The 13,034-nt window shown below is 36.2% G+C and overlaps 1 long non-coding RNA gene across 2 annotated transcripts; it reads right to left on the bottom strand.

Moving 5' to 3' along the window:
- Positions 1-7,329: 7,329 nt before the first annotated feature.
- LOC114147965 (uncharacterized) lies at positions 7,330-12,775 on the bottom strand. Of its 2 annotated transcripts, XR_003596174.1 has the most exons (4): positions 10,397-12,775; positions 10,170-10,267; positions 8,914-9,029; positions 7,330-7,629 (listed from the first exon to the last, which is right to left on the bottom strand). It is a non-coding gene; the product is annotated as an uncharacterized LOC114147965 (long non-coding RNA). The 2 variants fall into 2 exon arrangements; XR_003596173.1 differs by lacking the exon at positions 8,914-9,029 and having other exon boundaries at positions 10,397-12,761.
- Positions 12,776-13,034: the final 259 nt, after the last annotated feature.

Here is a 13,034-nt window from a genome sequence, read left to right as displayed (position 1 = left end):
TTTAACAGAGCTCTGCAAGCTTGCTGAGAACTACAGCTATGAAAAGAAGCTGCCTAACATGAATTAAATGTTCCTTCTGATGTTACCACCTCCTGTTTCAGATGGCAGGTGGAAGTGTGTAGTTTATGTGGGTTTCATTTGAACAGATTGGAACTTTACAAGAATGTCTTGTCATATTTTCCATCTGAAAATGCTGGGGAGTTAGCAGACCATCACATTATTGCAAGACCTTTGATAAGTATACCTCTGTTATAAGGGAAAGTCGGCAAGATGCCCTCAGTCAGTGTGAGATTTTCTGTTCCTCATTTGCCAATTTATTCCATGTAGACGTGCCAACATGTGCTCATGAAGATTTTTAGTTTGGGTCAATGATAAAAAAAAATTTAAAAAAAATCACATTCATGCCAAATCTTTATTGCATGCTAAACTGAAAATGATTTGTTCTTACAAATGACAGATGACATAAAGCATACAAACATTTGATGTGAACGACAACTTACAAAACTGTCTTACAGGTCACTTCACAGTCCTTGTAGGACCATTTGTTAAAGCAAATTTATTGTCATGTACCTGGTCAGTGAATGCTTTTCAGTTCTCAGAACATGATGAGTCTACAACCTTGTTAGGCTGTTATTGTTTCGTTTATTTAACTGAATGCCTGATAAAACATTGAGATAAGACTGAGGAAAGAATTTTATTAAAGGCAAAAATATTACATTTAAATTAGAAGTCTAGAACACTTTGAAATAATTTGTTATTAGCCTTAAAATTATTGATTGCTGAATGTGTCAAGTTTTGAAAGTGAATGTTGTGTATTATTAAATTAAGTGAGTATGTATTTGAGATTACAGGATTCAACCGTCATCTAAAATATGGGAACTTCACACCCACAGACATGCAGGATAGATCTAAGAGCTGAAACAACAATAACTCTAACCTGAAGTGAGGTACTTTGTTCTGTTTTACTGTGGTGTTTGCCCAATATTGACAGAGTGTTCATTTCTGACTTAAATAGATTACACGTAAAGCAAATATTTGTAGCTTTTCAAATTTTACATTAAGATTTTGCCTTTTTAATGGCACGTTCAGCATTTCTTGGCAATATAATTAAACTCAAATAAAACAAATACACCTGATATGTGAACCATACACAGTTCAATTAATAAATAATGTGAAATTAACATAGAAGCAAAGACATACAGTATGTTTGTTCATCCATTGGTAGATTAACAATATAATGCCCCCACTTGGGCACAGTATCATCTTACAAAATCAATACAAAATGTCTGACAGTCCCCATGAGTCAGTCTGTCTGTCTGTCTTTGACTTGCTCACTGTTCATGTAATTAGTACATTATGGCAGTCGCTTCCCTGAACTGTTTGGCCAGCTGTAAGTGGAGAGGAAGTCAGAATCACAGAGCATGAAAACCCAGCCCATACAGCTTGACTTATAAATGTTTTTTCCCTCTTATGACAATCATCGGAAGTGGAAAGATTTAATAATTTCTAACACAATGAGTTCCCCATGGCTTTATGTCAGTCCTCAACGGGCCAGCAAAATGTCTTTCAAAATGCCTGCAGGTGCGCGTGTTGACAATGACAAAAAAATCCCACCAAAGTCTCTTTCACAAGAAATCTGGGCCCTGCTAGTATTTGTTTAAATCTGCAAAATGGAAGCATAAATTTGAATCGCATTTCTGCACTCATACTTTCCTTATTCTGCACACCCCCTCTACCATACACACAATCCATAAGGCCCCTATGAAAGCAGGGCTGAGATCTAAGGAGACCTAAACCAGGCTTGACAGTCAACAACGCTATTAAAGCAAGACTCGGCTGCAACCAAACACTGTGGTAATTGTAAATGTCAGGCAGGATTAACACAGAAATAAATACCTCACTTTCCTTGCATGTTTATGTGAAGCAAGAAAGAGAATACAACAAATGCCAGATAAAGAAAGTCAATCATCAGCTAAAATCGGAGCATCTATTCAAAATTTTGATGATAGCCAGAATATTAATAGGCCATAAAAATGGTAAAACTTGAACTCTGCCACATTTACAACTTTTCATCATAATACATTTGCCACGAGAAAACTCTATACTTTTCCAGGCAGAGAGTCACAGAGGGCCTGGTGCCTATCTCCAGGTATCTTCATCACCACGATACCCTGGACTGGTCACACCATAACCGTATCAGAGACATACAACCAAGCACGCACGCACACACAATTCAGAGATTTAACCAATTAACCAAACAGTCATGTTTTTGGACTGTGGGAGGAAGCTGAAGGACCCCTGAGAAAACCCACACATGTACATAGAGAAAAAAAGAGGATTTAGAGTAACTTTATGCAGCATTATTATCATCAATCCCGATGCCAGTATTGATCTTGGTCAAACTCCACTCAGTGTTGGGTGGAGCATACTCATGCTATGCTAACCTGGTGAGTCATTGAACACTATTTGGCATCTTGTTGATGCCTCTTCCTTGGTGTGCTCATACACTGATGGTTTCCAGATGTCTCCTGGTCTACCTGACATTTTCCAAAGTGAATATCACCATTGCTTTTCCTCATCTCATTAACCTACTTTTTTGATACAGTTATTTTTTCAGATCTAATCCGTGAAATTGGCTGTCCACATTGTGGGCAATTAAGTCTCAAAGTTTAAGATTTGCCATCATTTTATCAGCTACTACATAGTTTTTTGGGTAACTCTAATAACTATCTTGAGAGGCCAGAGTTTAGCTAACACATCTAGTAGAGATAATTATAAATTCTTTGATCTCAGTAACATACTGTAGCTTCTTGTGTGTTTCGAGTCATTCAAGTGTTACGGAAATATATATAAAAAAAACATGATTAACAATAACAGTAATAATAATAATATAATAGAATATTATAACTTAAAGACAGTGTGGAGATACTACAATAGAAATATAATACAATCCAGAGGATGTGCAACTGGGTGAAAACTCTAACAATTCATTGTATTGTCTTTTATCACCTGGAGCACCTGAAAATGAAGTTGCAACAATATTGCAACTTACTTTCCAAAAATATGAGCATTCCTTATTCACTGTAGCAGCTGGTAAGGATTGACTTCAACATCCTATGCAATTTATTTGTTTAAGGAAATGGTGACACTAACATGTGGCCTTTCCATTCACTGAGGTCAAGCTTAGTGAGAAGGCAAGAAAAATGTGGGGAATAACAGTGGTCAAAGCAAAGGCTTGTCAAAAATGCATCTATGGTCTGCGACAACGCTCATAAAAATCTCTCAGACACAGAGGAAGCTCCCAAATAAATCAGCCCATGTGCTGTGTCTTCCAGACAGGGTTTGATACAGGTGATATATGGTTTTAATAAATTGACAGAAAGATGAACCAGTCAAGAAGATGAAAGGCAGAAGTAATAAATAAAAAATAAAAACTATTTAAGTTCTGTGAAAGTTTGTCTCAGAAGAAAAAAAATTGTGTCAAAAAAAAATACTAAGATAGTTTGGCTATGAATGTTCATCTTGATACAACTGTAGTGAAGCAATTATTTGCAATGAAGTTAAACCATAGATACATTTAAACATTTCAAGTGAAGTTGTGCCATCCTCAAAATCTTAAAAAGAAAAATCATAAACAGCACATAAAAAAGAAAACCTGACACCACTACACATTTTCATGTGAAATTGGTTTTGTTGCTTTTGATTTTATCCTGTAAATGCAGTTGAAAAGTGAAACGTACAAACTGTTTGCATCAACATGTCTATTAATGCCAAAATATTCTTGGAAATGTGGTTGTTGTTCAGATGTGCCAACCAAGCCCGACTTTCAGTGTCATAGTTTAGACACAATTTACAAGGACTTAGAATATATAACTTTAATTGCTCAAAACATTTTCTTTTTATTTTTTGCATATTTAGCATTTGTGTGGAGGGCATTCAAGTGCACAAATCCAATTAGCAGCCCTACTTCTGCTCTGTATTTATTCATTCACTGATTATAAGCTACATAGTTCGTCAACATTTTTTTACAAAAAGGTCATAGAATCTATGATTTACAAGAACTTACTTGACGAAAGTACTGTTCACATGACTGTAATATAAAAGAGACTGAGCCCAGACATGATTACGTGAGTTCTTTTATGTGAAGAAGGCAATACTGATCTGTGTTCGGTGAGTACTTTTGGAGCACTTCAGCTCATTTGCTTTGAGGAGAAGGCAGAACAGCTATCCAACTGGAGCTTTGTAATTTAACCAAATGTTAAGTGAATACACCAGATTTAATTTTTAAAAAATTTGTATTATGCATCATGACTCTTTAAAGTTCTGTGCACACAGACTTTTCCAATTAAATATGCTGTAGCTTGGTAATCTTTTTGGCATTCTTAGCATAGGTTTTTGTATTCAATTTCAGAAAATGTATGTATTCACCGAATCAAAAAAAGTAAATGGACATAATTTGTCATGCTTTTTAAGTCATACAACACTAACACATACGCATACACACCCCGATATGCAAATTGGTAAGCTAGGCTAAGATTAAGTGCCTTGCTCAGGGGCACATCAACATGTGGCAGGAGGAAGCTGGCATGGAAACATAACTTTGTGAATGTGAATCTCTTCATCAACAACAGCATCCAGACTGCTAATTTTAACAGAACAAATTATTTTACGACCTAGAAATTTTAGGTCATTTTTGTAACCTAAAATGAAAAATATTGATGTGCACATTGTATTAATTAATAATATCCTATCATGACAGTGAAACATGTCATGTGAAATTAATGTGCCTTGGCTCTTAACTTTATAAACTTATATTCTTCATGTTAACCTTGTGTTCAGGGTTATTCAGTGTGCAAATTTTCATACAAATCAACAACAAATTCTTCTCCCTTTGGCAGCAATCTGAGCAAAAATCTAAAGCTGTGTTGTAATTAAATAAAGGCCTGAATTTTTAATGCACTAAATATAGACAATTCCATTCAACTGGGGAACAATAGGTGAATGATGCAAACATGCACAAGTGGAGGAAATGAGTCTTTACCCCCTTTTCTCTGTAACTAATTTTCTTGCTGTTGAGCCAGATTTAAAAAGTGAAGGAAGCCAGATATGTTTGTTTGCTTTTTTGGACTGATATGCTGAAAGCAAATTGTTCTTATATGGCATATTTCTTCTTATGTTAATTGGGCAAAATTAACACCAACTGAGAAACAGTGAGGAGAGATGAGAAACAGGAAGTGAAAGGTAAGAAGAGATCTAGGGGAGAATGAGCATACAAAAAGTTAAAAGTTCCAGGCACTGAAGTATAAGGGAAAGAGACAAAAACTTAAAAAAAGATTGGAGATAAAAGAATGAAAAATGAAGAATGAATTGAAGATGGTCTAGAACAGGGGGTTCAAATGAGAGATGCCAAAGTGCTGATATTACATTGGCAACAGTCCCACTGCATTATTTTGCTCTACTTTTATGAAAAATCAATTGTCCCTAAAACAGTGTCAACAACAGCTAAGACCAGCCTCTCCATAGCCTGTCTATTAACTAAAAGACACAGCAATCTTAACACCACTAACAGAGCTTTATTATCTTTATGAGCTTTTGTCTTTGTGGTAATGACAGTCTTATTCACAACCCATCAAATAAAGTGTTACCAAAATTTTCATACTAAAGTAATTCTCTGGATTTAAAAATGATGTTTGATATTTAACATACCTAGAATATTGTAAATAATTATCACCAAATACATTTTGCTAAATGAATTATTTTAAATCATCAAAACCAGAAAATTAAAATCAAACTTTTTTTCTCTGACCAAACCTTTTGTGTCTATAAATGAGTTTTTGTCATCTACAGTGTTTTGTTTTTTTTAGATGTCGGATGCCTCAGATGTCTATTCTACAACCCTTTCTTTCCTCTCTGGTTTTGCTGCCCTTTCATTTTGAGGACATTTGGAATTGTGTTTCAGTGTTATGTTGATGATTGTCAAGTCTACATTTGAAAAAAACAAATGTCGACTGCCTGAATGAAATTAAAGGCTGAAGATTTTGAACTACAAAAGTGGCCCTTGCGACACCCAACATTTGACTCATGGTTAGTTGACTCTATATTTTCAATCCACTGCCACAAATCTAAGTGAAATCCAAGCAGGATTTTGAAACAATCATTCACATCTTTATTACCACATGCCTTAACTATTGTAACACAATTTATTTTGGGATCAGACTGGCTGCACTCTCTTGCCTTCGGCTTGTCCAAACCGGGACTTTCTTCACCTGTACTCTCCTCCTCGGTCTCTAAGTTCAGATGACTAACTACTCTTGGATTTTTTTAAAACAAAGCTAAAAATCAGAAGTGATCAGGGTTTTAAGGTTCTTGCCCCTCAGTTAAGGAACACTTTGCCTCTTTTTTTGACTTATTTTAAATCCTTTTTGAAGACTTTTATCCCTGGCACTCAACACAGTATGAGATGTTTGTTCTTTCCATAACTTGCCACACCAAAATATAAATGCTACTTCCAGTCAGTTCCTTCAAATGAGAAAACATACTGGTAAAATATGTGGTCTACCACAATAATTTGGAACACTGACTTTAATCTCATCGCAGCCACCTAAACAGCCACTCATTTTGGAGGAACTCCCTTCTGGTGTAAGAAATTTCCCTTCAAGCTATACCAGGAATTAAATCAGCTCTGGATAAATACTGTACTTTTAAAACTATAATCACAACATAGAATTTAGGTTAAATAAGCTCACGGTCAAAATTACAGGTTTTGCATGCCTTGCTTAGACTGACACCACCTTGTTCACCAGTGTCATTGTTTAACTCATGCCCACATGGAAAATCAAACTAGTTTAGGACATTTTTAGATGACTCCTAAGCAACTTGGCCAATAAAAGAAGGGAATACAATTCTTGGGTTTGGGACCAATTGGTCACAAGAGAAAACTTACATGAGGCTTTAGTGTTCCCACACTTTATACTAAGACAATAGCTGTAATTAAAGCTTTGGGTCTTGGTCTTTACATAATCTGAATTTCTCCCTGAAATGAGGACAGAATTTCCCTTTGAGTCTCTGTACCATAAAGTATGTTATGACACTCTTGTTGATGCAAAGCCATTATTTGCCAAACCAGTGGATATTTGACTCTTTCAGTATTGAAACATTCATCTTATATACTATATTTATTGCACATGGTAGTCCATCAAAGATTAAATCCACTGAGAGAGTTCCTATAAAGAACTCAAACAGGTCCAAGCCCAAAGCAAACAGTGTTTGATCTTCAAGTGTGTTCACATGTACACATCACCATGTAGTTTAAAGCTGTGACAGGTTGGTGCTCCTTGCAATGTACACAAGGAAATTATGTGTTTGCACTTGCACTCTGCACCACACTGGTAAGGCAGAACCATTCTTCCACAATTTTCCACTGCAGTAAGACTAACATGGTTTGTAACTCAGATAACCAGCAGATGACATCTTGGCCCTTTATCAGTGAACTCTATTTGCAGGAAGTGATTTTACAAGACTGACATCCTCACAGCAGGCAACAGGACTTGCTGAATGAGGCATCAGGAGTTTGTCATCAAGCCATGAGCAGCAGCTGCACACAGCTTGGGGCCACTTTTTACTGGAAACCTAAAGGAAAGAGCAGCGAGATAGATGGATGAGACCACAGAGCATGCTTCAAAGGCAGAAGATGAATCTTCGCAGGGAGGAGATGAACCTTCACAGAGAGGAGGGGATGTGGGTATCTGTCTGCACAGCTTTTTAAAAGTACATTATTTCTGTCATTGTGTGCATGTAAAAACTGTGCATATTCTCAATAATATACTCAAAGTCTTTACAAATAAAAACACTGGCCTACAATATACAGAATATTTAATCTTTTGCTATAAGGAACGCACATTATTCAATCATGAAGAGCAAACAGAGGTCACTAACAGCAATGGAATGAGTAATATCTATGCTCTAGTGCAGGGGTGCCCAAAGTTGGTCCTCGAGGGCCGACATCCTGCATGTTTTAGTTCTCTCCCTGGTTTAATGCACCTGGACCAAATGATGGCTGTTAGAAGGCCTAAGAAGAACATTGACATGCTGAATAGGTTGTTCCTACCACCAGGGAGAGAACTAAAACATGCAAGATGCCAGCCCTCGAGTACCGACTTTGGGCACCCCTGCTCTAGTGTCTTTCAAATCTATTCCCACTCCTTGAACTTTACTACAGATTTCAACAGTACAGCCACAAACAGTGAATTTTATAGAACTAATTAACCAAAAGTATCCATAATTGTGAAGTTAAAGGGGAAATGTCATTATTTTTGACAATACATATCTGAAAGGTTTTCAATTTTGTGTCTGACATTACATGAAAACTGATTTTTACACACAGTCTCCAATCAGATTGAGCGTCGGCTGTGTTGCCATGAAGAATTGAGAACATCTTTGGCCTGCAGACAAGCAAGTTTTAAATATGTAAAACTTGCTACACAATATGTCTAATTGCAGGGGAAGGTAGTTGAATTAGAGAGCTAAATACGATTACACACACACAAAAAATGCATTACTATGTTTTGGTATTACATTTAATTTAATGCACTACAATAAATTAAATGTAGTGTACCAGATGTGAATTACATTAAATACAATTACAAGTTAACTATAAAGTGACAAAGTTGGAAAATTAAATGGATGAGAAAGCTTGCATAGTTACCTTATGCATCATTGCAAACCTATTTTAGTTGGTAGCATATCTTGCATATCTCTCCGTTTCCATTATCTATTATTTTCAGTTAAAAACATGTTTTTTGTTTTTGCTGCTATATTAACAGTGTAGGGCAAAACAAAAATAAATAGTGCTAGTCATATATTACTCACAAAAGTAGTTACAAAAAAAAAGTTTACTTCTGAAACAATAATTACCTCTCCAACATAGACTTCATCATTCTTTAAGTTTCACATTTCCTGGACTCTGGATCCACCCCTTCAGCTAGCCTTCTGTTTTTCCTATCTCTCCAGTGGTTTCAGTGCTGTGAGGTCTTATACGTGAAAATAAACCAAAGTGGTGGAGGTAAGCATACGGTCTTCATTGTTTTCTGACTTGAAATGGCTAGTACAATTTTTCCCTTTTTTCCCTCTGTGCACATCTGCCTCAGAACATCTGGTTATTGTCAGAATTTGGACATTGGGCTGAGTCATCACCATTCTTTTCCCTCACTTGTCTCCCCAAAGAAAAAAGAAAAACAGATAATCTGCTTTAAAGTCAGACAACAAATCAACTTTAACCATGGATGATCAGAAACAAAATGCTTTATTAGATTCAGACGAGGAAACAAGGAGCAGAGTGGGAAGGTTTAGCAGTAGAGGCTTAACTTGGAGCAGATGTAGAACATTTGTGAAAAAAGGAAGGTCTTGTAGAGGTAGATGAGTTGTGGCATAAAATGTCTCAAGAAATATGTTGTGGAGATACTAAACAGTTTCTAGGAATCTTTTAAATATTTAACATTTTGTTTTATTTTCACATGTACAGTTGTATTAATCTGATTATTGAACTATGCTTAAAGTAGAAATCAAGGACTTACCTTTGCTCAAATTTATTCAAGCCATGTATAACAATAGCTAAAAGCTAATGAGAAATTTATATTTAAGGTGCCGTTTGTCAGACTTAACATACCCTATTCAGAGACTCGGTCTTAAAAAAAAATATATATATATATAAAATATTATATTATTTATATAATAAATAATATTAGCTACACATATATACATACACAGAGTCAAGATTAGCAGAATATGTGTTGGGTTTCATTATAATCATTGATGTTTTGCTTGTTTGCTTAATATAAAGTGTACATTTGGGATATTTTCTAAACTGCCAATTGAAACAATTCTGCAGTAGTAGAGTGAAAACCCATTTATATTGGGCTAAAATGATGTCAGCTTAAAGTGAAACTGAAAAGAAGTATTGACACTGAAAAATATAATTTTAAGTATAATGAGCTGGGATATTTTGGATCCAAAAATACAGCAAACACACATAATTGCCTGTTTAACAGTCTTTATTTAAAATGATTATTGCAGTTCTGGACACTGGAACCGTTTAGAGATCTGGAACAGTGAGGTGAGTGACTAAGGCATGACAGTTTAGCAAAATCTTGCCCAGAATGGAAATGACTGACCTGTTGAGATTATTTCATATGTGATGGAGAAATCCCAGGGGAGATGTGGTTGAAGTAATGGTCCATGTTTGGTGACATGGGCACCACTCTCCAACAGGCTTAAAAATCCAGCACAAAGAGAATAGTCAAAAATTAGATGAGGTCCAAAATGAAAGAGCAAAACCTAACCAGACAAGAAGCCGGCAAAGAGGCAGGAGTTCACATGACAGAAAAAAAGGTTGACTTACTTTTAACTTGGCTTGAAAAGGCTTAGTGCATCTGCATGTAGGTTCTGATAATTTGCCACTAGTGCTGTGGCTGGGAGAGGCTCATATTCTGAAGAGCACAGGTGGAGATAATTAGGCACAAATGAGCTGGGTTTGGAGTTGGGACTCAAAAGTTCTGACCTCCTGGTCCAAAAAATCAACTGGAATTTGACTTCCCATTGTGGGAGAAACTCAGTCTACCCCAGTCAGAATTTATAAGCCCAATTGTGCGTTTCAATGTGGCTGTTCTTCACATCAACATCAGTAATTTGTGGTGAAAGCATATTTATCTTGCAAGACACACTAGTAAGAATCTGTCTAAAATTTAAGCTGCAGAAACATCTCAAGGATGATCAGTGGAAGAAGCTTAATTTTGATCTTCATGGCAAAGGCTGTGAATACTTATGTAGATGTGATTTCTGGGTTTTCCATCTTTAATACATTTGAAAAAATCTCAAACATTTTTCACATTGTCATAATGGGGTATTTGTGTGTAGAATTAATGCAATTAGAAATAAGGCTTTAACATAATAAAATGTGGAAAAAGTGAAGCACTGTGAATACTTTCCAGATGCAATGTACCAGTCAAAAGCTTTGTTTGCGTTCTTGGTATGTTCAATGCAAAATCTGTGAGAGACTTTCCTATCAACACTGGAATAAAACTTTAACGTTGGCACAAAGCTCTTTAAATAAGTACGTGGAAGAGTAGAATCTGTGTATCAGGAGACCTGTTTAATGGATACCTCACTCAGATCTTCAAGAGGAAGCATATGCAAGCCCACCATCGTTGTTTGCCAGGAATAAAAACATAAATACATGTCGAACAGCCAGTGCTGTCGGCGTTTACATTCTTGTACATCAAATTCAAGAACAAAGTCAAAAGAGAATGATCAAAGCCAATCTTTCCCATGTTATGAATGAGGAAGTTGATATATAAAATCCATTTGAAGTTAGCAAATTAATACTTTTATTCTTGGTACATTGCTGTTTTTGTTCTTTATAGTGGAAGATGAATGTAAATGAAACTGAAGAAATGTAAACAAATGAGACTTAATTTTACGGAGCCTTCTAAAAGTAAGTCTGGAAAAAATATTTTTCCTAAGGTAACGTCATACATGTTGAACCATCCTATAAGAGAGAAACTTATACGGTTCTACTTTTAACCACACTGAATTTTTCTTTTTTTCTTTTGATTCCTAAAAGAAACTTGTTAGTGTAAATGTTCATCATGATCCACCACCCCCCACACTCTAATTTCACAGTGAAAAGCAGTCAAAGTCTCATTTTTTCTCAGTTATCCAACTGCATTTCTGCCACCACAAGTACCATTTCTGGGCCAGGATGTTTCTGCAAAATCTGTGGGATTACTTAAGGTATGTACTGTATGTAGGTTTCTGGGATTACACCTTCATTTTTAGCCTTTCTGTAGAGTAAAGATGTTCATTGTTTGCATCAGTTTATCGGTTGCATGCAAATATGTGAGAAGGGGTGTCTGTGCAAAGCCCTGCACACTACTAAGTTATCCTAACATGTGGCAGTGCATATCTACTCTACATTACCAAAAATATTAAATTACTTAACAAAGAAAAGGCTTCAATGATAATTTTTAATATAAACATTCATAGGGTTTTGTTCCATTTTTCACAGTCACAACAGCTGAAATTATACTGTATGCAAATATTAGTACTGTTTATGGGATTATTTGACCATTTTTTCTGAGTATTTGTGAGGTCAAACACTATTGTTGACCTCACAAATACTCTTGGACGAGAAGGCCGGTTCACAGTTTCTGCACCAGTTTGTCATTCAAATCTCTAGGTCGAGATAAGATCTGCACATCTGTCAAAGTCCTCCACACCATGTTCATTTGAAAAGGAAGGGGACCAGACATCAAAAATGTCTTGATGTACTACTGCATTCTAATCTCCTTCCACTGGAAATAAGCAGCTGAGCCATCTTTTAAAAAACACCACACAATGATGTCCTTTGCACCAAACTTCACACAATGTAGCGAAACAATTACTGTTCTATTGAGACCTGCCAATTCCCAGACTTATTGCACAGGTGACATCCCATGGTGCTACCAGGCTGGAGTTCCTCAGAGTGGGCCATTCTTTCACAAATGTTGGTTTCACAGAAAATGTGAAAGCTATATTGCACTTATCATCAACGTAGAGACGATCAGTTGTTGTTGTTGCCAGCCCAGTGTTGACGTGATAAACTTGTCTTGGCCAGCAGCACCTGTAGCTGTATTGCTGTACTCACTGTGTTTAACTTGAGATTTTCCTTTTAGTAAAAAAAAATATTATGTTATATGTTAAAAAAAAAGAAACAAAATAGTAGACTGTGCAGGCTAATGAGTCTGTGTGTGTGTGTATGTGTTGCATTATGTGCGTTGGGCCTTACACTGTTTTTGTGCGCCACGCACATGGTGTGTGTTGGGGATGTGCTCATGTGGGTCAGGTTCAGAGAAAGCTATGTGTGTGCCCCATAATATCCTGCAGGCGCCCCTGGTCATGGCATTGATCCAGTATGAACAGTCCTGCTTCAAATTTTCTAATGACCAATTCATGTTTTGTTGAATATAGGCTTTATACCATAAGCTGCTACACTGGCACCT

This window comes from Xiphophorus couchianus, chromosome 7, assembly GCF_001444195.1.
Source record: "Xiphophorus couchianus chromosome 7, X_couchianus-1.0, whole genome shotgun sequence".
In the NCBI taxonomy this organism is placed as follows: Eukaryota; Metazoa; Chordata; class Actinopteri; order Cyprinodontiformes; family Poeciliidae; genus Xiphophorus; species Xiphophorus couchianus.
This window is presented reverse-complemented; position numbering and strand designations above follow the sequence as displayed.